The following is a 27,598-nucleotide window of genomic DNA, read 5'->3' as shown; positions in this document are numbered from 1 at the left end:
TAGTGCACAAGGGCTTCACAAGCCTATTCTAGCCATACATGCATTCAGGCTGCTTTTTACTTACAAATAATGCCTTTGTAATTGGACAACAGTCAGAGAAGCGGGCAAGCTCCGGGACCACACTGTCTCTCTCCGGCTACATCTCCCTGGTGATTGACAACCGGCATGCACATGCAAGAGAAGCACCCAGGGCTACCATAGGCAGGTGAGTGCTAATTGTCAATCACCAGTACAATGTAGCCAGAGAGAAGCGGTGTGCTTCTGGAGCATAGCTGGCCTAGTTCCTACCTCTTCAACTGGCCCAACTCCCAAAGGAATTACAGAGGCATTATTTGTAAGTTAAAGTAGCCTCAGTGCAGGTATGTATAGAATAGGCTTGTGAACTTCTTTTGCACTGTGTGCAGCTTTAGAAGCCTATTCTACGTGACAGTCTCACTTGTAATTGACAGGTGATATCTAAGGACTTGTAATATCTATTTATTATGTGATAACCCAACAACTTTTACTTTACCTTACCTTACTTACCTTATACTAGTATATTTCTAGTATTATAGCCCTTTCTCGTGTAATATTAACCCCTTAAGGACCACGGGTTTTTCCGTTTTTGCACTTTCGTTTTTTCCTCCTCACCTTTTAAAAATCATAACCCTTTAAATTTTGCACCTAAAAATCCATGGTTTTTAGCGGTACCATTTTTTGTATTGATCAGACTTTTTGATCGCTTTTTATCAATTTTTTCATGATATAAAAAGTGACCAAAATATGTTATTTTGGACTTTGTTTTTTGGACCTACACCATTGACGTGCGGTTTAATTAATGAAATATTTTTATAGTTCGGACATATACGCACGCGGCGATACCACATATGTTTATATTTATTTTTATTTACATGGTTTTTTTAACAGGAAAATGGGGGGGATTTGGACTTTTATTAGGGAAAGGGTTAAATCACATTTAATATCTTTTTTTTTACTCTTTATTTGCAGTGTTATAGCACCCATAGGGGGCTATAACATTGCACATACTGATCTTTTACACTGATCACTGCAAAGCCATAGCTTTGCATTGATCAGTGTTATTGGCGGTCGATTGCTCAAGCCTGCATCTCAGGGTTGGAACAATCAATCGCTGAACGTACTCGCCGGAGGAAAGTAAGAGGGCCTCCGCTAGTGTCCTAGCTGATCCGGACACCGCATTTTCACTGCGGTGGCCCTGATCAGCTCCACTGAGCAGCCGGGAAGCTTTTACCTTTGTTTTAGATGAGGCCTTCAACTTTGAACACCGCGTCTAAACGGCTAATAGTGCGCAGCACCACGATCGCTGCCTCACGCTATTAGCCCCGGGTCCCGGCTTCAGTTACTGCGTGACCCCGCGTTATATCGCGGGAGCCGGCCAAGGACGTAAATATACGTCCTTGGTTGTTAAGGGGTTAAACTGATATAGCTTACTTTTTTTTTTTTTTTTTTACTTTTTGACTGTCTTGTGATAAATACTGTCATCTACAGTCTCAATCTTATTCAGTTCAAATATTTAAATATGATCTGCAGTCAAGTATTTACCTTTATACTAAGATGGTTAAAACTAACATGTAATTATGTTCTGTTTTCTACGGCACGTCTAAATATATGTACTTGTAATTCCCTCACTCCTCAATGAATCAGTACTAGCTGCACACACATATATAGTGATCCCTCAATTCCAATGTCCTCAGGTTAAACTATTTTCAACACACGTTGGCTTTTCTTGGACCATGTTCAATATACTATTGCTACAACCAGTACAATCAGTAACATATGCCTAAATGTATACTTTACTGTGTTTTCATGTGTGCATTTTAATTGTGGCCCGTGGAAATTACAACCTTAAATACAGGGAGGGCTTTTCTTTGCCTAAACTGTATTAGTTAATAAGCTTTATGCTTAATATTTGTTGGGTCTAAAATGTCGCCAAACATAGTGCATATCTGAGTGTTTGTTAATCCCTTAAAAAATTATTTACATTAACATTCTTATTTTAAATATACTAACTAAAAGGTTTGACTATCCTTGTTATTTCCTTACTATCATAATAACAATTTTGGTTAAAGATCGCTTCTTGTCTAATGTTGTTAAGAAGGTTTTTTTTTTTTTTCTTAGAATGTTTTAAAATTAAAGCTTATCCATTGCCTGGAATCCCTGCTCTGTTCATTGTATAGTGGTGTTGTGAGATAACCTTAGCTTGGCTCTAATTTCACTGTATAGTATTCTGTAGCCCAACTGCTGCTGTGGCTCAGACTCACAACAGGAAATTTGCTGTAAATCCTCCCGTGTGAACATACCCTTTGGGTGTAATTTGACTTTATGCAGCTTAAAGGAGTACTTCGACATCAATTAAAAAATAAAATAAAATACTGCTCAGGGGTGTGGAAATTAAAAAAAAAACTACTTGTCCTAGGGACTAAAGCGGAACACAATCTACTTGTCCCTCAAGAAAATCCACTTGTCCTGGTAGATAAAATAATTTCGACCAAAATAGTACGATCCACCCCACTAGACCACCAGGGATGGATATAAGATCCTTTAGACACTGCTGTCAACTTAGACAGCGGTGATCTAATGGTTTAATAGCGGCCACGGTGATCGCAGTATGCCAGGCTATTAGCGGCGGGAGAGCTGTAGCTCCTTTTACGCCCAAGACAAGCACAGAAAAGTCTAGATGTAACTTTGTGATCACCATAAAACATTTCTCATAAGAAGTGACCAAAAATGAACAATTCTGGACTATTTTTTACATTTACACCATTCACCATACGGTTTAATTAACATTATATTTTAATAGCCTGGACATTTCCACATGCAGCAATACCACTTATGTTTATTTTTGTACATTATTTTTATTTAAAGAAAATTGGAAACTTAGTAAGAAAGGGGCTTATTCACATGTATACACCCTTTTTAAAATATTTTAATCACTATTTTTCAGTCTCAAAAGGGACTTATGTGTTACTGGGGTTGTTCTGCTTCTCCAGTTTGTGTGGTGCATTTTGTGTCAGAAAATGCTGGAAGTTGCATTTAGTTACTAGATAACTACAACTCCCAGCATGCCCTGATGCAGCCTATGGTTATGTGGGTGTTGTAGCATGTTGCACTGTATAGTAGTACAGTTAAGGTTATTGTGTAACATGCTGGGAGTTGTAGTTTTGGTTTGTGTCAGCTGCAGAGCCATAGGCTGTGTCAGGGAATACTGGGGATTGCAGTTAGTAACTACAACACCCAGCATGCCCTGATACAGCCTATGGCTCTGCAACTGACCCGAACCAAAACTACAACTCCCAGCATGTTGCACTTTATAGTTCTACAGCAGGTTATGGTGCAACATGCTGGGAGTTGTAGTTTTGGTTCAGGCGTGTTTGCGGGCATCCGTGGGGCTCTTGGTTGGCGGGTGCGTATGAAGGGTGGGATAGACATCATACACACATTATCCATTACATACACATCACACACAGAGACATCATACACACATTATACATTACATACACATCATACACAGACAGACATCATACACACATCACACATAGACAGACATCATACACACATTATACATTACATACACATCATACACAGACAGACATCATACACACATTATACACACATTATACATTACATACACATCATACACAGACAGACATCATACCCACATCACACAGACAGACATCATACACACATTATACATTACATACATATCACACACAGACAGACATCATACACACATTATACATTACATACACATCATACACACAGACATTATACACACATCACACATACACTCACACCCTACATATACAACCACCCTTCCTGTCACCTGCATTCTCAGCCTCCTCACCTGAGCTGGCCATGAGTGGACATCAGAGCTGTAGTCCCGGCCGGTGTGACGGGGAGGTTGCATGGATTTGAAAATCTCCCCTCACACCGGACGTCCTCTCCTCTCTCCCCCCCCCGCTCTGTGTTTTCCCCATGCAAACATGCACCCTCCCCGTGGTGGATTAGTTCCTATGGAGACAGAGCAGGGGGAGGGATAGAGCTGTGTGCGGGGGAGGAGCTGTGTGCTGAGCTGTGGACATCCTTTCTCTCCCCCTGTCTTCTTGTGTTCTGTGTTGCTGCGTCATCCATCCTCCTGGAGGATTAGATAAGGGGGCGTGGCTCAATTATGTAATGTGAACGTGCGACCTCGGGCTCTGCGGTCAGCTGGGGGCCGCCGCCGCCCCCTCCATACACTCTGAGCGCCGGTGTGAGGTGCAGACTTGCATCCGCTCCTGCGCCTCACACCGGCAGTAAAGAAAAATAAGGGGGAAGTCAGTCTGTCCCTGCTAGCCCGATACAGGGCTAAATCTATAAACAATTCACCTGCCCGGCGTCCAAAACTACTTGTCCCGGGTGTCGGGCAATAGGATTTCCACATTCCTGCTGCTGAAGTATAAAGTATTGCTCACCTGTCTGCTTTAGTTCTAAAACCACCAAAAATCTATTAGTTCTGTACTTCCTAGCTTAAATAGTTGCTCACTACTACAATTCCCAAAGTGCATTGCTTTTCCTCAGCTCTTCATTCATTCTCAATCATCTACCGCCATACCTCTGCATATTTACAACCCCTCCCCCTCTCCCTCTTATTTAACACAGTGAGGTAGCAGCATCTGCTGCACTCATTGGCCCTGATTTACTAAGAGTGGAGTGTAGGTTTCTTTGTGGGATTTAATTTCATTTTCCATGGTATTTACTAAGGTTTCCCTACATTTTGCACTTTTCCCTACATTTAGCTTTTTTTTAAACATGCTCTGATCTGTCAGGTTTTCCTGAGCTCAAATCCACTAGATTTTCTGTGGAAACCTAAGTAGATATGTTGTTTTTTTGTGAAAATGTCGGGAACCCACCCCTTTTCTGTGACCATGCCTTCATTTCCATATGGCCACGCCCCCTTTTCGGGTTTTCTCAGTAGAATGGAGAGTTAGTCAGGTTTTTCTCAATTCTGGCGCAAATGTCGGGCTTGCAATAGTAAAAGAGGGCCACTGTCTCTTTGCTTCTCTGATTGTTGCATTGTTCAGCAGCACAAGTCAGCATGCTGTTAACACAGCATATAATACTGGTGACATCAAGAGTGTGGCTAGACCTCAGAGACAAAATCTAGCTAAGCCTCCAGAGATAGAAGATATTGATGATCAGGAGAAGTCAGGAAACTGGAAACAGAACTACACAACTTAATGTCAGGAAAGCACACTGAAATCAGTACAATTTGCGATAACACTATATTAGTATTTATGTATTTTGGGGGAAAGTCTTATTTAAATACACTTTTCTGAAACTGGAATACCCCTTGAACCCTACAAGGACAAGTCCATTATGACCTTAAGGACCAGAGTGTTTTTTGCATATCTGACCACTGTCACTTTAAGCATTAATACCTCTGGGATGCTTTAACTTAATTTTATTCCGAGAATGTTTTTTGGTTACATATTCTACTTTATGTTACTGGTAAATTTTTGTCTATACTTGCATCATTTCTTGGTGAAAAATTCAAAAATGTCATGCACAATTAGAAAATTTAGCATTTTTTTTTTTTACTTTGAAGCTCTCTGCTTGTAAGGAAAATGGACATGCCATATAAATGAAATATTGATTCACATATACAATATGTCTACTTTACGTTTGCATCATAAAATTGACATGTTTTTACTTTTTGAAGACATTAGAGGGCTTCAAAGTTTAGCAGCAATTTTCAGATTTTTCATGAAAATTTAAAAATGGGAATTTTTCAGAGACCAGTTTAGTTTCGAAGTAAATTTGAGGGTATTTATGTTAGAAATATCCAATAATGGACCCCATTATGAAAACAGCAACCCGCAAAGTATTCAAAATGACATTCAGAAAGTGTGTTAACCCTTTAGGCGTTTCACAGGAATAGCAGCAAAGTGGAGGAGAAAATTCACCTTTCATCTCCAGTTTTTTACACTAAGGCTGGGTTCACACTACGTTTTGTCCCATACGGGACCGCATACGGCAGGGGGAGCTGAAAACTTGCACTCCCGTATGCCTTCGCATGCGATCCCGTATGTAATTCATTTCAATGAGCTGACCAGAGTGAAACGCTGACTCAGGTCGGCTAATTTTTGCCCCGTATGCAGGTTTTCCCACCGCACCTAAAATCGTGGTCGACTACGATTTTAGGTCCGGTGGAAAACCGCATACAGGGCAAAAATGAGCCGATCGAAGTCAGCGTTTCACTCCGGTCAGCTCATTGAAATGAATTACATACGGGATCGCATGCGAAGGCATACGGGAGTGCAAGTTTTCAGCTCCCCCTGCAGTATGCGGTCCCGTATGGGACAAAACGTAGTGTGAACCCAGCCTAACATGTTCTTGTAGACCCATTTTTTTCACTTTAACAAGGGGTATGAGGAGAAAAAGCCTACCAAAATCTGTAACCTAATTTCACTCGAGTAAGGAAATACCCCAAATGTGGATGTAAAGTGCTCTGCGAGTGCACTACAGGGCTCAGAAGGGAAGGAGCGACAAGGGAATTTTGAAGAGCGTTTTTTGCTGAAATGTTTTTGGGGGGGCATGTCGCACTTAGGAACTTAGGGACTTGCCAGAACAGCAAAAAAAAAAAAAAAAAACACATTCCACACTATTTGGGAGACTAAACCCCTCAAGGAACATAACAAGGGGTATAGTGAGCTTTAACGCCCCACAGGTACTTGACAAACCTTTGTTAAAGTGGTACGCAAAAATGAAAAATTAGATTTTTTTTAACTAAAATGCTGGTGCTACCTCAAATTTTTTATTTTCACAAGGGGTAATAGTAGAAAATGTCCCCCAAAATGTTTAACCCCTTTTCACTCACATAAGGAAATACCTCATATGTTTATGTAAAGTGCTTTGTGGGTGCACTACAGGGCTCAGAAGGGAAGGAGCGACAATGGGATTTTGGAGAGCGAAATTTGCTGAAATTGTTTTGGGGGGGGGTGGCATGACGCATTTAGGAAGCCCCATGGTGCTAGAACAGAAAAAAAAATCCCACATGGCACACTATTTGAGAAACTACGCTCCTCAAGGAATGTAACAAGGGGTACATTGAGCCTTAAAACCCTATAGTTGTTTGACGAATTTTTGCTAAAGTTGGACTTGAAAATGAAAAATCAGATTTTTTTTCACTAAAATGCTGGTGTTACCCCAAATTTTTCATTTTTAAAAGGGGTAATAGGAGAAAAAAACTCCCAAAATTTGTAACACCATTTCTTCTGAGTATGGAAATACCCCATATGTGGACGTAAAGTGCTCTGAGGGCGAACTACAATGCTCAGAAGAGAAGGAACACCATTGAGCTTTTGGAGAATTTGTTTGGAATGGAAGACGGGGCCATGTGCGTTTACAAAGCCCCCATTGGTGCCAGAACAGGGGACCCCACCCCCCACATGTGTCCCCATTTTGGAAACTACAACCCTCACGGGATGTAATTAGGGGTGCAGTGAGCATTTACACCCCACTGGTGTTTAACAGATCTTTGGAACAGTGGGCTGCGCAAAGGACAAATAACATTTTTCATTTTCATGGACCACTGTTCAAAAAATTGGTTTAGACACCTGTGGGGTGTAAATGCTCATTGCACCCCTTATACATTTCGTGAGTTGTGTAGTTTCCAAAATTAGGGCACATGGGTCCACTGTTCTGGCATGCTGGGGGCTTTGTAAACACATATGGCCTTCAATTCCGGACAAATTCTCTCTCCAAAAGCCCAATGGCACTCTTTCTTTTCTAAGCATTGTTGTGCGACCGCAGTGCACTTTATATCCACATATGGGGTATTTCCAAGAAATGGGGTTACAATTATGGGGCGCTTTTTTTTCCTAAATGGGGTCCATGTGGGTATTTCTTTTTTTGTGTTTATGTCAAAACTACTGTAAAATCAGTCACCTCTGTTGAAATCACCAAAATGTAGTTTCCAAAATGGGGTCACATGTGGGTATTTCTTTTTTTTGTGTTTATGTCAAAACTGCTGTAAAATCAGTCACCTCTGTTGAAATCACCAATTTAGGCCTCAATAGTACTGTTGTCCGCCCGCAGAGGACTTTATGTTCATATGTGGGGTATTTCCGTACTCGAGAGAAATTGCATTACACATTTAGGGGGTCTTTTTTTCCTTTTACCTCTTGTGAAAATGAAAAGTATGGGGCAACAGTCTAAGACCCCTGGTGTAGACCCCAACTTTTCCTTTTCATACGGGCTAAAGGGAGAAAAAGACCCCCAAAATTTGCAAAGCAATTGCTCCCGAGTACAAAAATACCCCATATGTGGCCCTAAACTGTTGCCTTGAAATACGACAGGGCTCCGAAGTGAGAGAGCGCAATGCGTATTTGAGGCCTAAATTAGGGATTGCATAGGGGTGGATTCAGATGCAAACATGGCGCTTGCCTCCGCTACTAAATATGTTCTTCACCAGTGATTCGCAAACAGGGTGCCTCCAGCTGTTGCTAAACTCCCAGCATGCCTGGACAGTCAGTGGCTGTCCAGAAATGCTGGGAGTTCGTTTCAACTTCACAATGAAGTCTTTTTCAAGCACCTAAATTGCCAAAAATATTTTCTCAGTAGTTCAACTGATTTGCTTGATTCCTGATCAGCTTGCCCCCTTCCTGGCCAATCGGTGCTACAGTTCTGCATGCAGCCTCAGCAACCTGTAGCAATGGAGCGCCGATAACACTGATCAATGCTGTGCTATGGTACAGCATTGTTCAGTGTTTGCAATCAGATGGAAAAAAAATGTTAATAAATATGAACAAGTCAATTCCCTAATAAAAGTTTATTCATACCTGCTTTTCTAGTCTTTTTTAAAATAAAATAATGTAAACAAAAATAATCATATGTGGTTTCACCACGTGCATAAATGTCTGAACTATTCAAATATAATGTTAGTTAAACCACACGGTTAATGGTATGTACGTAAGAAAAATACCAAATTCCAGAATTGCATAATTTTGGTTACTTCATATACATTATTATTAAGAAGGGATCAAAAATTCTTATCATACCAAATATGATACAGATGCAAATTACAGATCACTGCGCAAAAAATTAGCCCTCATACATCCTCGTATACATAATAATAAAAGAGTTATAGGTATCAGAAGAAGAACATTTTAAAGAAGTATCATACAAGAAAACATATCCCCTATCCTAAGCTTTAGATCTCCTGCACGGGGCCCTGATAAAGCTGCGGCCGACATGCCACCTCCATGTACCTCTATGGCAGAGCCGGAGATAGCCAAACAACTTTCCCATAGAGATACATGGAAGAGTCACTGGTAGAGAAGGATCTGGGTTTATTTGTAGGTCATTCACAAAAACCTGGGGCACTAGCCCAGGGCACTAAGCTCCCTATAAAGAGATCTAATCCTAAAACGTAACTTTTATTGTTTAATGGTAAAAAATTATTATGGTGACACAAACCTCATTTTTAAAATTCTGTTGTTGCATACAGTATTAGTATATGTTAAAGGTGACTACCATAAGCCACAATTGTACTGGCGTTAAACTAATTGAGGCTGCAGTCCTCAATTGAAACAGCACACTGAATTTATAGACACTCCACCGTGCCCCCTCAACACGTTTCAGCGGATAACCAGGTATTACGTGTATGCACGTTTATGTGTTCTGGCAGGGGTTATTTATATTTCCCAGTGCCATGCACTCGCCTATCAGCATCTTGGTTAAACTTACACCAAACCCCACATGTAATACTTAATCCATCATGTTCATTTATCAATCGAAAGGCTACATCTCTGAACTGGAACGTCACGTCTGCACCCATGTCTTACATCAGATGTCACATGTCCCCCACTGTCACATTGTGTCGCATATGACAGACCGATCCGATGAACTCCGTCAGGTGTCATGTTACTTACAGTTTCACATGATGTTCTGACACATGGCTCCGCCCGCCCCGCTTCTCTTATAGTATTACACATGCTCCAGCAAAAACCTCCAAGCCACTAAGGGATTCTCCAGGTATAGCAGCAGTAGATATAAATGGCGATCAGTGGCAATAAAACCAAGGGGATTTATTAAGAACAACGCGTTTCGACGCCAGGACAGGCGTCTTTCTCAATTTCATACAACATAATGAAACATATTAAATATATATACACAAAGACATACCGTATTGCAAACCACAATTGGCCTGCATCACACCATGAGACCGGGTTCCAGGAGATGGGCGGAAGTGAACCACAGGTGAGATGGACAAAGGGGAAGTTGTCATCAACACAAAAAGTAAGTAATATAAAACATACAAAAAAACTAATAATAATTATTAATTATAACCAAAATATTTCATTAATATATAATAAAAAACGGCATGGTTGTAGTCCATAAAAAATGCTCAGATTATGCGGTATGCAACAAGAAATACTAGAATTAACCATTTATGCTGTATTCTCGATGGTTTCATTTAACCCATCGGGGTACAAGCATTTAAGCTTGTATATCCAATATGATTCTTTGTTGATTAGCTTTTGATAGCCCGTTCCAACTGCAATATGTGGGCCGCACTGTTCAGACGGTGCGGTCCCGCATGAATACCCACCGGTTCAATATTCGGAAAGGGTTTCCTTTGCATAGTGTGTTACGACACTTTGCGTTAAAACATATGAATAATCCCGAATTGTTGAAGCTTAGTATAATCGACGTGATACCCAAAGATATTCGAAACCACTTTCAAAAGCTAATCAACAAAGAATCTTATTGGATATACAAGCTTAAATGCTTGTACCCGAATGGGTTGAATGAAACCATCGAGAATACAGCATAAATGGTTAATTCTGGTATTTCTTGTTGCATACCGCATAATCTGAACATTTTTTTATGGACTACAACCATGCCGTTTTTTATTATATATTAATGAATTATTTTGGTTATAATTAATAATAATTATTAGTTTTTTTGTATGTTTTATATTACTTACTTTTTGTGTTGATGACAACTTCCTCTTTGTCCGTCTGACCTGTGGTTCACTTCCGCCCATCTCCTGGAACCCGGTCTCATGGTGTGATGCAGGCCAATTGTGGTTTGCAATACGGTATGTCTCTGTGTATATATATTGGATATGTTTCATTATGTTGTATGAACTTGAGAAAGACACCTGTCCTGGCATTGAAACGCGTTGTTCTTAATAAATCCCCTTGGTTTTATTGCCACTGATCGTCATTTATATCTACTGCTGCTATACCTTTTGCTGTTGCTATCCGCTGCTTGCACCTGGAGAATCCCTTAGTGGCTTGGAGGTTTTTGCTGGATAATTGAACACCACGAGGTGGTGGAAGGGATTGGCTGCACGTTGGAGTCTATACACACCTACACCAGTGTTGTGCCTGTCTGTTTGCACAACTATTTTGGGTATGCGCACGACATTAGCCCATATGTGGTTTACCCTGTTAATTGCACTATGGAGCGCTCTTTTTGTGTTTTATGTCAGTATTACACATGCGTCAGAGTCTAAAGTCTGCACGTGACAGAAGTCTTAAACTCTGAAAACTGTAGTGAATTGTCAAGTGAATAGCTGAAACCGGGATAAATATTGAGATAAAGCTCCATTAATGCTAGTCAGCACATAAATCACTAAATCAAAGATGAATCTCCATAATTGCTACTAAGTACATTGATTACTAATAGATTTGGGCAAATCATCTTTATCTTTAGTAGAATATCAGAATTGGAAATGTACACCGAAGGAAATATTAACATTATAAGAAACTAACAATTATATAAAAAATAAATAAATAAGCATACCCAATCAATCCACATAAACTTTGACAGTTAAATATGCTATTATAGATCCCTAAACACCATTTAGATTTGAGTACTTTAATTACAATAATACATGTTTAAGTGAAGCGACAACACTACACCCATGTGCAATAAACAAAAAAGTAAGTACAATAAGATGTTAATAGGATAGCAGATATGACATGAAATGTTATTATCCATATAAAAGCAATAAATATTAATGTACAAATACATATAATTAATTCCAATTCTAGGATATTTAAATACATAATTTATTACCTCATAGACTACATAAGAACTGCAATTCTTAGATGAACTCTTGAGAGTGTGGATAAGACAAAAATACTTAAAATATTTAAACGGGACACTCCCTCTGTCTAGAAAAAAAAAGTTAAGCCTCCAGGGACGACAGAACTGTGAATTTATGGAACCGTCTGCCTCAGGAACTGGTCATAGCTGGAACAGTTGTGGGCTTTAAAACATGGTTAGATTCATTCCTAGAACAAAATGACATTTATATATGCAGAAATATAGAATCACATCCCATTTATCCAACCCGTGCCCCTTCCTTTCACCTCCTTGTTTGAACTTGATGGACATGTGTCTTTAATTAACCATACTAACTAGGTAACTATGTAAGGTGGATCCAGGGATTAATTGAAATTTGGAGTCGGGAAGGAATTTTTCCCCCTTGGATGGGGCAATAGGCTTCAGCCTTTTAAGAGCTTTTTGCCTTCCTCTAGATCAGCACATTAGCAAAACAGTAGGGCTATAGGTTGAACTTGATGTACTCTTGGCCTTTTTCAACCTTACGAACTATGTAAAAATAATGGATCTAAAAAAATAGAATGCAGTTAAATGTAATTTGCCTACATTTAAAGGGGGTATCTCAACCCAAAACATTCTTCTCTTTTTCATTGAATAAGTGATTAATGTTAAAGGGGTACTCCGTTATCTTGCTGTCGGCGCTCCGATTTCCAGCATCCGGAAGTTATTGTTCCGAACGATGTGTGTGCTGACTTCCGTGTTCAGGGCCGCCCCTCGTGACGTCACGCTCACCCCCTCGTGACATCATGCCCACTTCCCATAGACTTTTGTTGAGGGAGGCGGGCGTGACATCACATCGTTCGGAACAATAACTTCCAGATGCTGGAAAGCGGAGCTCCGACAGCAAGGTAACGGAGTACCCCTTGAAGACTTGATTTCCACACAGGTTTTTTTTCTGGCGTCTTTTGGAAAAAGGCCACTGAAGTTTAAGAGCCAAAGCCAGAAGTGTATTCTAGAGGAATGGGAAGAACAATATAAACTTTCTTTCAATAATTGTCAGTCTGCAGGATTTTCTGTATGTTTCTAAAACAAATACTCTTCTATAAATCTTGCAGAAATCAAAGGTTTTTTTTTTATTTCCTGCTAATTTATTTCAGCTGGCAGATATTGAGGGTGTAGGACTTAGCCATGAGGCAGGGTATAACATTCATGATCTCCTATTACAGAAAAAGCAATGGGAGGAGTCTCCTGCTGCAGTAATTTGTTATATAACCAGACACCACAGAATTGTGGGGAAGAGAAAGGAAATTGCTGATCTCCTGGGGCACACAGTGAAGAGTTCTATATAGAGAGAGCTGGATTGTCTGTTTGGTTTTCCTTTAATGGACTTCAGGGCTTTTACCACTAGATGCTTTATATAAAAAATAAAAAAAACTATTAATATGGATGACTGTTGTATGTATTACATTTTGAACGTACCTATATGATAGTGATGTTGCAAAATCCCTGGTAGTACAAATTATAATTTAGAAAAGATTTTAACTATACCTAATAAATACATTAAAAATGGCAAAAGAAAAGGGGAGAATTATTAAAACCTGTGCAGAGGAAAAGTTGACAAGTTTCCCATACATCCAATAAGCTTGCGTCTTTCATTTTTAAAAGGGCATCTGAAAAATAAAAGAAGCAATCTAGTTGGTTGCTATGGGCAACTGCTCCATTTTTCTTCTTCACAGGTTTTGAAAAATCTCAAGAAATAGGAAAGATTTTTCTGTAATATTTTTGCCATAGAAAAATATTTGTAACAAACATTATATACAGTTTTGTTTGTTGTTTTCAGTGAACAGAAATATATTTGTTCACAAAAACATATACAACTTACATATAAATTACAATTCAGTCTATGCCGACTACTAAATCTTTCAGCATATATGCAACACAAACTCTTTTTAGTTTAGATTTTTTTTTATAAATCAATCATTTTAATTAAATAATCATTTAATTAAAATGTATTAATATAGGTAAAGGGTGGAAATTTTAAGCTTTGATCGTTTTTTCAAATTTTTTTTCTGCCAAAAAATGCATTCTGGAATTTGGTTATTCATTTACAGAAATCACTGTGTAAGATTAATAATATTATATTTTTAAATATTGAACAATTCCGCATGTGGTTATATCAAATATGTTTTTGGGGGATAATGTGAAGGGGGGTTGATTTCAATTTTTATTATGTGAGTTTATTTATACATTGTTTATTTATACTATTTTTTAAATACATATGTACTGATTTGATCTATGAGAGCAGATCTGGACCACTGCACCAACAAAGGCAGTTACATTTTGACAGCGGCATCTAAATAGTTAATAGCTGACAGCGGAGATGCTCTGCGTCAGCTATTAGCAGAAGCCCTCTCCACTCTCCTGAGCCCTCTCCACACTCACTTATATATAAAAAGATAACTAAAAACATATCTGTACTGTCCATTCATATATGTACAGTAATTTCTGAACATAATGTAACCCTGTATATTAACTGCCCAGTCATAGCTCACATTCAGCCATGTATCACTTATCCCCACAACATCATAGTCTTCTTTCAACATTAATAGTTTAGTTCCTCCATCTTATTATTGAAGCTTCTGGCATTAGTATACAGACAATTAATGTTTTTATTCCTATTTCCTTTCCTCTTATCACTTATGACTGTTATAATCCCTCCTGCTGCCCCACCCCCAGTTTTATTACTATCCCCAGCTTTCTATCTACACTGTCCTCTCCTTCTATATTGTAGTTTCCCTCCCCCAGTCCCTAGTTTAAACACTCCTCCACCCTTTTGGCCATCTTCTCCCCCTGAGCACAGCTGCACTTTTCCTATTGAGGTTCAGGCCATCCCTACCATAGAGCATGTGTCCAACAGCGAAGTCTGCCCGTTTTTTCATGAACCCAAACCCCTTCTTTCTACACCAGTTTCTAAGCCACTTGTTTAGCTCCCTAATCTCCCACTGCCTCTCTGGTCTGTTATAGGGTACAGATAATATTTTAGAGAATATTACTTTGGGAGTCCTTGCCTCAAGCTTGCTGCCTAAGTCCCTGATATTATGTATAAGGACACTCCACCTACCTTGTGATTGGTGCAAAAGTTCCTGAAATAGTTTTAAAGGACACTCCACCTACCTTGTCATTGGTGCCAATGTGCATCATGACCGCTGTGTCTACTCCAGACCCTCCCTGTAATTTGTCAACCCGATCTGCAATGTGCCGAACGAGGAGCAGCGCGGGATCGTCCACGCGGACGAGCAGCGACGGGACCGGCAGGTAAGAATATGGTCCTCAGAGGCAGCAGTGAAGATCTTCACTGCTGCTTCTAGGAGTCTGAAAACTACAACTCCCAGCATGCCTAGACAGCCTTTGGCTGTCTGGGCATGCTGGGAGTTGTAGTTTTATATAGCCAAAAACAAAGAGACCCACAATACTAATATTATTTCAAAAAGTATAACAATCTTTATTAGACAATAAAAAACAATTTTAAAAATTAGTAAAAGGCAGAGGATGACCTTACGCAGGAGACAACAGGTGCCAGTGGACCTGGTATGGGTAATGTAGGTATTCAGTCAAGAGCATACATAATATAAGGCTGGCGTAGCTGCATACTTATGATGTCGTAACAATAGATATAATATCTAACATACATTGAGGTAACATAGGGAGCAGCAATGCAATACAGCAAACATAAATAGGAAATACCTAAAAAAGACTACCTGTCATATACCCAAAAGCCAGGAGCACCAAGCACCAACACCCCAACGCACGTTTCGCGTATGGGCTTCGCCCCCTGACGAAGCCCATACGCGAAACGTGCGTTGGGGTGTTGGTGCTTGGTGCTCCTGGCTTTTGGGTATATGACAGGTAGTCTTTTTTAGGTATTTCCTATTTATGTTTGCTGTATTGCATTGCTGCTCCCTATGTTACCTCAATGTATGTTAGATATTATATCTATTGTTACGACATCATAAGTATGCAGCTACGCCAGCCTTATATTATGTATGCTCTTGACTGAATACCTACATTACCCATACCAGGTCCACTGGCACCTGTTGTCTCCTGCGTAAGGTCATCCTCTGCCTTTTACTAATTTTTAAAATTGTTTTTTATTGTCTAATAAAGATTGTTATACTTTTTGAAATAATATTAGTATTGTGGGTCTCTTTGTTTTTGGCTATATATTGGTACCCCCGGGACCTACATACGGCACGTATTGTTTTGCCGTTTTTGTTGTTTGGCTAAATTGAGTTGTAGTTTTGCAACATCTGGAGGGCCCCAGTTTGGAGACCATTGTATAATGGTCTCCAATCTGTGCTCTTCCAGCTGTTGCAAAACTACAACTCCCAGCATGCACTGACTGTCCAGGCATGCTGGGAGTTTTAGTTCAGCAACATCTGGCCCTTCAGATGTTGCCGAACTACAACTCCCAGCATGCCCTTCAGCTGTCTGGGCATGCTGGGAATTGTAGTTTTGCAACAACTGGAGACACACTGGTTGGGAAACATTGTCTGTTTCTAACTCAGTGTTTCCTAACCTGTGTGCCTCCAGCTGTTGCAAAACTATAACTCCCAGCATGCACTAACAGACCATGCATGCTTGGAGTTGTGGTTTTGCAACAGCTGGTGCACCCCCCCCCCCCCCCCTGTGAATTTATAGGGTACATTCACATGGGCGAGGGTTTTACAGTGGATTTCTCGCTGCAAGTTTGAGATGCAGCAAATTTTGCGCTGGGAAACTCGCTTTAATCAACCCCGCCCGTGTGACTGTACCCTAAAAACACTACACTACCACAAAATAAAATAAAAAGTTAAAAACACTACATATACACATACCCCTACACAGCCCCCCTCCCCCAATAAGAACGTCCGGTACACCACTGTTTCCAAAGCAGAGCCTCCAGCTGTTGAAAAACAGCAACTCCCAGTATTGCCGGACAGCCATTGACTGTCCACGCATGCTGGGAGTTTTGCAACAGCTGGAGGCACCCTGTTTGGGAATCACTGGCGTAGAATTCCCCTATGTCCACCCCTATGCAAATCCCTAATTTAGGCCTCAAATGCACTTGGCGCTCTCTCACTTTGGAGCCCTGTCGTATTTCAGGGCAACAGTTTAGGGTCACATATGGGGTATAGCCGTACTCGGGAGAAATTGCGTTACAAGGTTTGGGGGGCTTTTTCTCCTTTTAACCCTTCATGAAAAGGAAATGTCGGGGTCTATACCAGAATGTTAGTGTAAAAAAAATTTTTTTTTTACACTAACATGCTGATGTTGCCCTATACTTTACATTTTCGCAAGAGGTAAAAGGGAAAAAAGCCCCCCAAAATTTGTAACGCAATTTCTCCCGACGACGCAGATACCCCATATGTGGGCGCAAAGTGCTCTGGGGGCGCACAACAAGGCCCAGAAGGGAGAGTGCACCATGTACATTTGAGGTGATTTGCACAGGGGTGGCTGATTGTTACAGCAGTTTTGACAAACGTAAAAAAAAAAACACATGTGACCCCATTTCGGAAACTACACTCCTCACGTAATGTAATGAGGGGTGCAGTGAGAATTTACCCCCCACAGGTGTCTGACGGATCTTTGGAACAGTGGTCCGTGAAAATGAAAACTTGTACAGCCCACTGTTCCAAAGATCTGTCAGACACCAGTGGGGGGCAAATGCTCACTGTACCCCTTGTTACGTTCCTCAAGGGGTCTAGTTTCCAAAATGGTATGCCATGTGTTTTTTTTTTTTTTTTTTGCTGTTCTGGCACCTTAGGGGCTTCCTAAATGCGACATGCCCCCCGAGCAAAATATGCTCTCAAAAAGCCAAATATGACTCCTTCTCTTCTGAGCATTGTAGTTCGCCCGTAGTGTACTTCAGGTCAACTTATGGGGTACCTCCATACTCAGAAGAGAAGGGGTTACAAATATTGGGGGGTATTTCCTGCTATTAACCCTTGGAGAAATGTGACATTTGGGGGGAAACACACATTTTAGTGAAAAAAAATAATTTTTTTTTTACATATGCAAAAGTCGTGAAGCACCTGTGGGGTATTTAGGCTCACTTTATTCCTTGTTACGTTCCTCAAGGGGTCTAGTTTCCAAAATGGTATGCCATGTGAGGGTTTTTTGCTGTTCTGGCACCATAGGGGCTTCTTAAATGCAACATGCCCCCCAAAAACCATTTCAGAGAAACGTACTCTCCAAAATCCCCTCGTCGCTTCTGAGCCCTCTACTGCGCCCGCCGAACACTTTACACAGACATATGAGGTATATGCTTACTCAAGATAAATTGGGCTACAAATATAAGTATACATTTTCTCCTTTTACCCCTTGTAAAAATTCAACAAATTGGGTCTAGAAGAACATGCAAATGAAGATTGTGAATTTTCTCCTTCACTTTGCTTCTATTCCTGTGAAACACCTAAAGGGTTAAAACGCTGACTGAATGTCATTTTGAATACTTTGGGGGGTGCAGTTTTTATAATGGGGTCATTCGTGGGGTATTTCTAATATGAAGACCCTTCAAATCCACTTCAAACCTGAACTGGTCCATGAAAAATAGTGAGTTTGAAAATTTTGTGAAAAATTGGAAAATTGCTGCTGAACTTTGCATCATAAAATTGATGAGTTTTTACTTTTGGAAGACACCAGAGGGCTTCAAACATAAAGTGGACATATTGTATATGTGAATAAAAAATGTTTTTATTTGTAATATACATTTTCCTTACAAGCAGAGAGCTTCAAAGTTAGAAAAATGCAAAATTTTCAATTTTTTCATCAAATTTTAGGATTTTTCACAAGGAAAGGATGCAAGTTACCACAAAAATTTACCACCATGTTAAAGTAGAATATGTCACAAAAAAACAATCTCGGAATCAGAATGATAACTAAAAGCATTCCAGAGTTATTAATGTTTAAAGTGACGGTGGTCAGATGTGCAAAAAACGCTCTGGTCCTTAAGGCCAAAATGGGCTTAGTCCTTAAGGGGTTAAGCACCATGAAGACAACACACTGTTCAACTATCCCAGCCTTTGTGACAGTTTGCCCTGTCTGTCCCCCTAATAATTAAGTCCCCCACTAGCAGAACCTGCCTAGTCTACCCTGCACTGCCCCTAGACACCCCCTCATCTGCCAAAAGGGAAAATTTGTTGGGGTGTGCTACGTCAGGGCTACCTCTCCTTCAGGGCTACCTTATCCCTCTACCACATCTTTCATAACAAATCTACCTAGCTCTTTCTCTTGCACCTCTATCCCACTTTGCCCCCTCCCCCCTCTGCCCCAGAGACTGCTGATTTGGGGAGCAGCAGACTCCTCTCCATGTTATCCCTGCTTCCCAATGCTGCAAGTTATTAGTTTAGATACAGGATCTGGGCTTACAAGCGCACAAGCTCACATCTCATACAGCAGTATGCCTCCTCAAACGGCTGATCAAAGAGCGCATATGTAGCACAAGATGTACATTTGACTGCATAGTCTAACATAGGTGACAGTGTTTATTTATGGGGATAACAGAATCTTAAACACAGTTATCTATAGAAACAGGTGTAAATAAATATAAGTTACTCTTCTAAATTCCCAGAATCTAAAGTCACTGAATGTCAAGTCACTCTTTCAAATTGCACACTTCTAATTGGACACTTCACGCTTACTCACTTTGCTATCTAAGTTGCTTTTAACTCTTTTGAAAAATCATAACTCTTAAAATTTTGCACTTAAAAATCCATATGATGGCTTATTTTTTGCGCCACCAATTCTACTTTGTAATGACGTCAGTCATTTTACCCAAAAATCTACGGCGAAACATGAAAATAAAATCATTGTAAAACAAAATAGAAAAAAAAACGCCATATTGTAACGTTTGGGGGCTTCCGTTTGTACACAGTAAATTTTTCGGTAAAAATTACACCTTATCTTTATTCTGTGGGTCGATATGATTAAAATGATACCCTACTTATATAGGTTTGATTTTGTCGTACTTCTGGAAAAAATCATAACTACATGCAGGAAAATGTATTCGTTTAAAATTGTCATATTTTGACCCCTATAACTTTTTTAACTTATTTTTCCGCGTATGGGGCGGTATGAGGGCTCATTTTTTGCGCTGTGATCTGAAGATTTTAGCGGTACCTTTTTTTGCCTTGATAGGACTTATTGGTCGCTTTTTATTCATTTTTTCATGATATAAAAAGTGAGCAAAAGTGCACTATTTTGGACTTTGGAATTTTTTTGCGCATACGCCATTGACTGTGCGGTTTAATTAACAATATATTTTTATAATTCGGACATTTCTGCACGCCGCGATACCACATATGTTTATTCTTTTATTTACACTGGGTTTTTTTTTTATGGGAAAAGGGGGGTGATTCAAACTTTTATTAGGGGAGGTGTTAAATGATCTTTATTCACTTTTTTTTAAACTTTTTTTTGCAGTGTTATAGCTCCCATAGGGGCTATAACACTGCACACACTGATCTTTTACATTGATCAGTGGTTTCTCATAAGAAACCACTGGTCGATGATCCTGACGCTTGACTGCTCATGCCTGGATCTCAGGCACTTAGCAGTCATTCGGCAATCGGACAGCATGGAGGCAGGTAGGGATCCTCCAGCTGTCTTGTAAGTTGTTTGGGATGGCACGATTTCGCCGCGGCGATCCCGAACAGCTCCCTGAGCTAACCGGCATGGTTTCACTTTCACTTTAGACGCGGCGTTCAACTTTGAACGTCGCATCTAAAGGGTTAATAGTGCACGGCACTGATATCAATGCCACGTGCTATTAGCCACGGGTCCCGGCCCAGGCCGGGCCCGATCCGCATTATAGATCAGGAGTGGACTGATGACGTATGCATACATCATGGGTCCTTAAAGGAGAACTCCAGAATATAAAAATTGTCCCCCATACTGCCGGCAGTAAAAAAATAAAAATGTACATACCTCCCTTCGCTCCCCCCGGGCCTCCGGTAACCGGCTCCGGTCTCCGTTGCGATCCTCTTCCTGGTTGCCGGTTGTCGGAGAGTCATGCTGCGCTCAGCCAATCACCAGCCGCAGTGAAGTCCCGACTCGGCCGGCAATAGGCTGACCGGCAGCGTGACGTTTTCGGCCTCGGCAGCAGGTGCCAGTGTAGTGAAGAATTTTGTGTCCTGAAGCGTTCTCACACTGCCGCTCAGCCTATTGCCGGCCGAGTCGGGACTTCACTGCGACTGGTGATTGGCTGAGCGCAGTATGACTCTCCGACCACCGGCAACCAGGAAGAGGATCGCGGTAAGTAAAGTAAAAGTAAAAAAGATAAAGTAGAAGTAAAAAGGTAAAAGTAAAAAAGATAAAGTAGAAGTAAAAAAGATCCATTCCTGGGGAGATTTGTATGTGGTTTAATGGAGGGTGCTGTGCCCTCCCTGCAGCAAGGGGGCGCCACTTACCCTGTCATTATCTGCCATTTCTCTGCTTCTCTCCACACGGAGGAGACAGGAGCAGAGGAGGCAGAGAAAAGCCCTGCCCACTGTCTGTCCCGGCCAGAAACTTCAGTCTTTGCAGCCCTTACTGTAAGTAACTGTAAATATATGTGAGTGATTGTATGTCAGTGTGTGTGTGTAGGATACAAGAAAGAAAACGGTGAGCACCTCATGCAGGTAAACCAGGTAACTTCGTGTATAGATAGTTAGATAAATGGGCCAGCAGGATGGTCCCTTACCTTACGGTGTTATGCTCAGAGCATAACACCTACAGTTGCTTTAAGATTAGAGAGGGGTCGCAGCATCCAAGTTCCTCTGGACTCTGAGTCCAGTGCATCAATAGAGGAGTGGAGCGGATGATCCGATCACGAAAAAAATTGGAACATCTGAAGGAGCGCAGACCTCTGACGGTATTAAGCAGTTCTTTATTTAAATTTGCTCTGTTGACTGACAGGATATATTGCTCCCGTTCTGATCTTATCTTGTCCTTGCTTATGACAGCTTCTTTCTGCTGATGGAACAATCTTGCACTGTGCCTTTATGTTATGTGTTTGTATTAATTGTATGAAGCACATTATTAGGGAATTATTGGAGGAATGTAAGCTCGTAAATGAAAGCACAGTATATAGGGAATTTATGGAAGCACAGTATATATTTCATTATATTGGAACATTATATTTTTTATGTATGCTGGCGCTGTGTATAGATCCTTAGGGTGCGTTCACATTTGCCTATTTTTGCTGCAGATCTGCTGCAGATTTTGCTGCTGCAGATTTTGCTTCCCATTGACAATGGGAAGAGAAATCTACTAAAACAAATCTGCAGCAGATCTGCAGCAGAAAATACGCACGTGTGAACGCACCCTTAGTGGTGGCACAGTATAGTTAAATAATAGTGGCACAGTATATAGTTCATTAATAGTGGCACAGTATATAGTTCATTAATGGTGGCACAGTATATAGGGAATTAATAGATGAATGGTGGCACAGTATATAGGGAATTAATAGATGAATGGTGGCACAGTATATAGGGAATTAATAGATGAATGGTGGCACAGTATATAGGAAATTAATAGATGAATGGTGGCACAGTATATAGGGAATTAATAGATGAATGGTACCACAGTTTATAGGGAATTAAGGGGGGTACGGTATATAATTAAAGGGAAACTGACAGGCTGTTTACTCGCACTAAACCCAATACATTAGGTTACAGTGCATGTATACAAAAATTGGTCTTTCCATTTTCTAGGTATTGCCCCACATTGCTAGTATGCAAAGTCAGTCTTGTGGGCAATGGAGGCGGAGCTTCCCTGCCTCCATCCTGTATGCTGTGCTATGCCTGGCCGTCTTTGTATATTTATAATTCTTTTTTTTTGCCAACTCTAGTATATTGTAGAATGTAAGCATATATTAGTGTGGTGCCCATTTCTTCAGTGTAAGAACCAGAGCTGTGTGGAGATTCCTGCATAAGGTGGGTGATTGGTGATTGGTGATGGGCGCTGGGTGATTGGTGATGGGTGCTGGGTGATTGGTGATGGGTTCTGTCATATAGAGCTCAGGTGGGGGCATATAGGGGGAGGTTTATTAAAACCTTTGCAGAGGAAAAGCCCTCTGCAAAACTATCTGATTGGTTGCTATGGACAACTGCACCACTCTTTCTCTGCACAGGTTTTGTATAAATCTCCTTTATAATACAGTATATTATAGGGCAGCTGTCACATGTTTTCTGTAAATTAGACTGACAGCACAGCCAAAGTGTATATACACATGGCAGACCTTCATAGAAACTGTTCTTGACTCGATTTTACAAAAACACCAACTTTTATGGGGGATAGGAATGTCGAGGAGGCCCGGCGGGAGTCCACTGTGTCCCTGGGCCGCAGTACATCTGCCCATTAAGTCTGGCAGACGTTTTTTAAATTATTAAAAGTGCCCTTCAAAATGTCTGTGCACGTCCCTGCGGAGGAAGGTATGTACATCTTTATTTTTTTACTGCTGGCAGTATGGGGGACAAATTTTATATTCTGGAGTTCTCCTTTAAGAGGTTAAAGCAGTCTTATCTAGGGCAAAATGTTGCAGCTTCAGTTCAGGGTCTGAAATCTGGTGCAATTTTCACCTCCTAGATACTTGCCACTATCCTCAGCTATGCAAATTCAACTCAACTGTGCAACACAAAGAACACACAACAAACCTCTGTGTTTTAAAAGGCACACTTCCAAATGCACACTCCGCTCTCACACACTCGCTATCTGAGTTGCTCTGAAAGGAAAACTGTCACTTAACTTCCCCCTGCACTAACCAGAGGTACTGGCTGGAAGTGCGGGGGATATTATTATGCCTACCATGCACGGATCTGTCCAGCCGTTTGCCCGTTATCTTCATTATTCCTGATATGCAAATTATCTAACTGGCATGGGTGGGGTTACATGCCTCCATCTGGCACTGTGACATGAGCGCCACTTGTATGCAGCACAGCTTATGACTATTCATCCCCTCCCGGCGCCTCTCCCTCTCATCCTCACTCTGTATGTGACTCCACTGCGCATGTGCCGCTTTCTGTGTACATCCGTAAGCGGCCTCAGCACAGTGGAGTCCTGTACAGAGCGATGAGGGGAGGGAGAGGCATCGGGAGGGGATGTATATTCATAAGCTGGACGGTGCTGCGGATGAGCGGCGCTGACGTCACAGTGCTAGATGGAGGCATGTAATCCCTCCCGTGCCAGTTAGAAGATCATTTGCATATCAGGAATAATAAAGATGACGGGCGAACGGCTGGACGGATTCGGGCATGGTGGGCAGCATATTGATCAGCGTTCCCTGCACTACCAGCCAGTACCTCTGGCTAATGGGAGGGGGTTAGTGACAGTTTTATTTTAAAGCAGTCTTATTCCCAGGCAAAATGTTGCAGCTTTAGTTCAGTACTTCTCCTTGCAAAAGTATATATTTTAACCCCTTAAGTACCTTGTGTCCTGGTACTTAAGGACCAGGGGCATAACTGTACGCCCTGGTCCTGTTACCGGTGTTCAAAGCATGCTCACTGGCTAAGCGTGCTTCAAATCTGGTGAGTCCTGACTGCTATCAGCAGCCAGGACCCAGGGTTAATGACGGGCATCACTGATCGGGCTGATACCTGGCATTAACCCTTTAGACGCCGCAATCAAAGTTGATTGCAGCATCTCAAATGAAGGTAATGCGATCCAGGCAGCTAAGCGGAGCTGATCAAGATGATCAGCTGAGATGGAGGGCCCTTACCTGCCCCTCACCGTCCGGCTGGAGCAGCACAGCACAGATAACACTGCTCAATGCTAAGCCAAAGCTCAGCATTGAACAGTGTATGCAATCGCATGGATTGCATGTTATAGCTTCCTATTTGGGCAACAAAAAAAAGTAAAATTAATAAAAAAGTTAATAAATGTGAATATGCCCCTCCCCTAATAAATGTTTGAAACACCCCCCTTTTCCCATTTTTTTAAATAAAATAATGTAATAAAAAATAAACAAATGTTGTATCGCTGTGTGCATAAATGTCTGAACTATTGAAATATAAGGTAAGTTAAACCGCACGGTCGATGGCGTACACGTAAAAAATACCAGAGTCCAAAAGTGCTGGAAGTTGTAGTTTTGCCACATAAACTGATAAACTGTTTGGAAACCACTGCTGTGATATGTTGAGTGCAGGCGCAGAAGCCCGCAGCTTCATCATAGCGGTACCAGCATTGATTATTGTAGTAAATATGTAATTGTAGTAAACATACCTGGACAGCCTTTATTTTCATTTATTTCACATTTATTTATTTTTTTATTTCCACATATTTTTTTTCCATCAGCCAAAGGCTGTCTGGGAATGATGAGGTTGTAGATTTGCAACACCTGGAGGCTCCCTGTTTGGGAAGACACTGCTTTATGGGTGTCCTCCCCAGGGGAGATCGCCCAAATTGTAATAACCCATTTTTCAGATCCGTGTATCCTGTGGACTACTATGGATTCGGGGCCTACGTCAATGACCAATGTTTTAAAAAAATCTTTTAATAAAAGGGTTAATGAGGGCTTGTGGGGGAGTGTTTTTGGAGTTAAACATTTTTAAAATGTGTTGTGTTTTTTTTATTTACTTTACATGCTTAGTAGTGGAAGCAGTCTTATAGACGTAATCCATTAATAAGCCGGGCTTAGCATCAGCCCCAAAAACAGCTAGCACTGACCCCCAATTATTACCCTGGTACTCACCGCCACAGGGGTGCCGTGAAGAGCCATTACCAACAGGCCTGGAGCGTCAAATATGGCGTCATCAAGTTCAACCTATAACCCTAATGAGTCCCTACTGAGTTCCTGGACCCAGGCGGTAATAGGCTGGCATTATTTAGGCTGGGGTGGGCCAGGAACAATGGTCCTAGACCACCCTAGTAACGTCAGACTCTTGCTGCTTGGTTGGTATCTGGCTGGGTGAAAATAGGGGGAACCCTATGCGTTGTTTTTTTTTTTCAACAATAAATAATAAAATTAAAAAATAAACGTGTGGTTCCCTGTATTTTCATTCACAGCAAAATACCAACCAAGCAGAAACAGCCTGACGTTACCAAGGTAGGCGAGGACCATTGTTACTGGCCCTACTCAGCCTAAATAACACCAGCCTGTTACCACCTAGGCCCAGGACCGCCATATTTGATGCTTTGGGCCTGTTGGTACCGGCTCTTCCCGTCACCTCTGGGGAGGTGGGTACCGGGGTAATTATTGGGGGTTAGCACTAGCTGATTTTGGGGTTAACGCTAAACCCTGCTTAATAATGGATTCCATCTATAAGACGGCTTCCACTACTAAGCCTGTAAAATAAATAAAATAAAAAACACAACACATGTTTTAAAAAAAAATTATTCCAAAAACACCCCCACATGCCCTATTAAAAGATTAAAAAAGCGCTGGTCATCGACGTAGTCCACTGAATCCAAATAAGTCCTCCGCATACACGTATCTGAAAAGAGAAGAAAAGAAAAACATGAAAAAGGGTTAGTACATTTGGGTAGAATACCCATAAAAACAGTGATTCCAAATAGGGAGCCTCCAGATTTTGCTAAACTACAACCCCCATCATTCCCAGATATAATTTGCCTATCTGGAAATGATTGGAGTTGTAGTTTAGCAACAGCTGCTGGCTGTCACTCTGTGCTGGTAATGCTACTCCCATCATGGGAGTTGCTAAACTACAACTCCCATCATTTCCAGACAGACAAACTATATCTGGGAATGATGGGAGTTGTAAGACAAGCGCTGCAAAAGACTCCTGCAGCCAAAGGATGTGCAGGAGCCATTCCTCCCATCCCTCAGCGCTGTGTTGTTACTACAACCACCATCTTGGACCTGACTTTGGTCCATGATGGCGGTAGTAGTATCACTGCAGCACTGAGGGATGGCAGGAATGGCTCCTGCACATCCCTCAGCTTTTGCAGTGCTTGTACTACAACTCCCATGATGGGAGTTGTAGTACCAGTGCAGAGGGACAGATCGCAGCAGATCTCACATCTGAGATCCGCTGCAATCTTCACTTATCAGGCAGGGAAGCGGGCAGCATCAGTGGGCGATAATACAGGGGCTGCAGAGCTCAGCCTATCAGGACAGACTGTATAATGAAGGAATGAATATTTATTAGGAGCAGATCGTCTAGCTGGAAGAACAGAGTGAGGGGAGGGAGAAACTCTCCTGTTGCATTGTGGGCAGTAGTGACGTTCCGATGCAGCTTTATGGGCTTGAAAGTAATGCTAGCAGTAAGAACTACTGAGATTCCTGTACAGAGTTCAGGAATTAATTACAGATGAACAGCAAAAGAAAGGAAATGCAAGTATATTGGAAAGTTATATATTGTTTATGCTGTATCTCCTTTAAGGCCAAAATGGGCTTTGTCCTTAAGGGTTTAAAGATCCAAAATGGATTCTCTATTTACCAATCTTTGTATTCTGTTTGGGCACTGGTCAGAAGTTGATTCAATGACACAAAATGAGATACAATCAGTATCTCCAACATGTGTTACAGTTATATGTCTGAAGACGTTGC

General features: G+C 41.1%; 1 protein-coding gene across 7 annotated transcripts in view; it reads left to right on the top strand.

Annotated features, from left to right (window-relative positions):
• NLGN3 (neuroligin 3) overlaps positions 1–27,598 on the top strand; it is a 328,235-nt gene that overhangs the window by 244,333 nt on the left and 56,304 nt on the right. The gene's annotated exons all lie outside the window — the stretch shown is intronic.

This window comes from Hyla sarda, chromosome 9, assembly GCF_029499605.1.
Source record: "Hyla sarda isolate aHylSar1 chromosome 9, aHylSar1.hap1, whole genome shotgun sequence".
Classification (NCBI taxonomy): Eukaryota; Metazoa; Chordata; class Amphibia; order Anura; family Hylidae; genus Hyla; species Hyla sarda.
The sequence above is the reverse complement of the archived record's forward strand: the minus strand, read 5'-3'. Positions and strand labels throughout refer to the sequence as shown.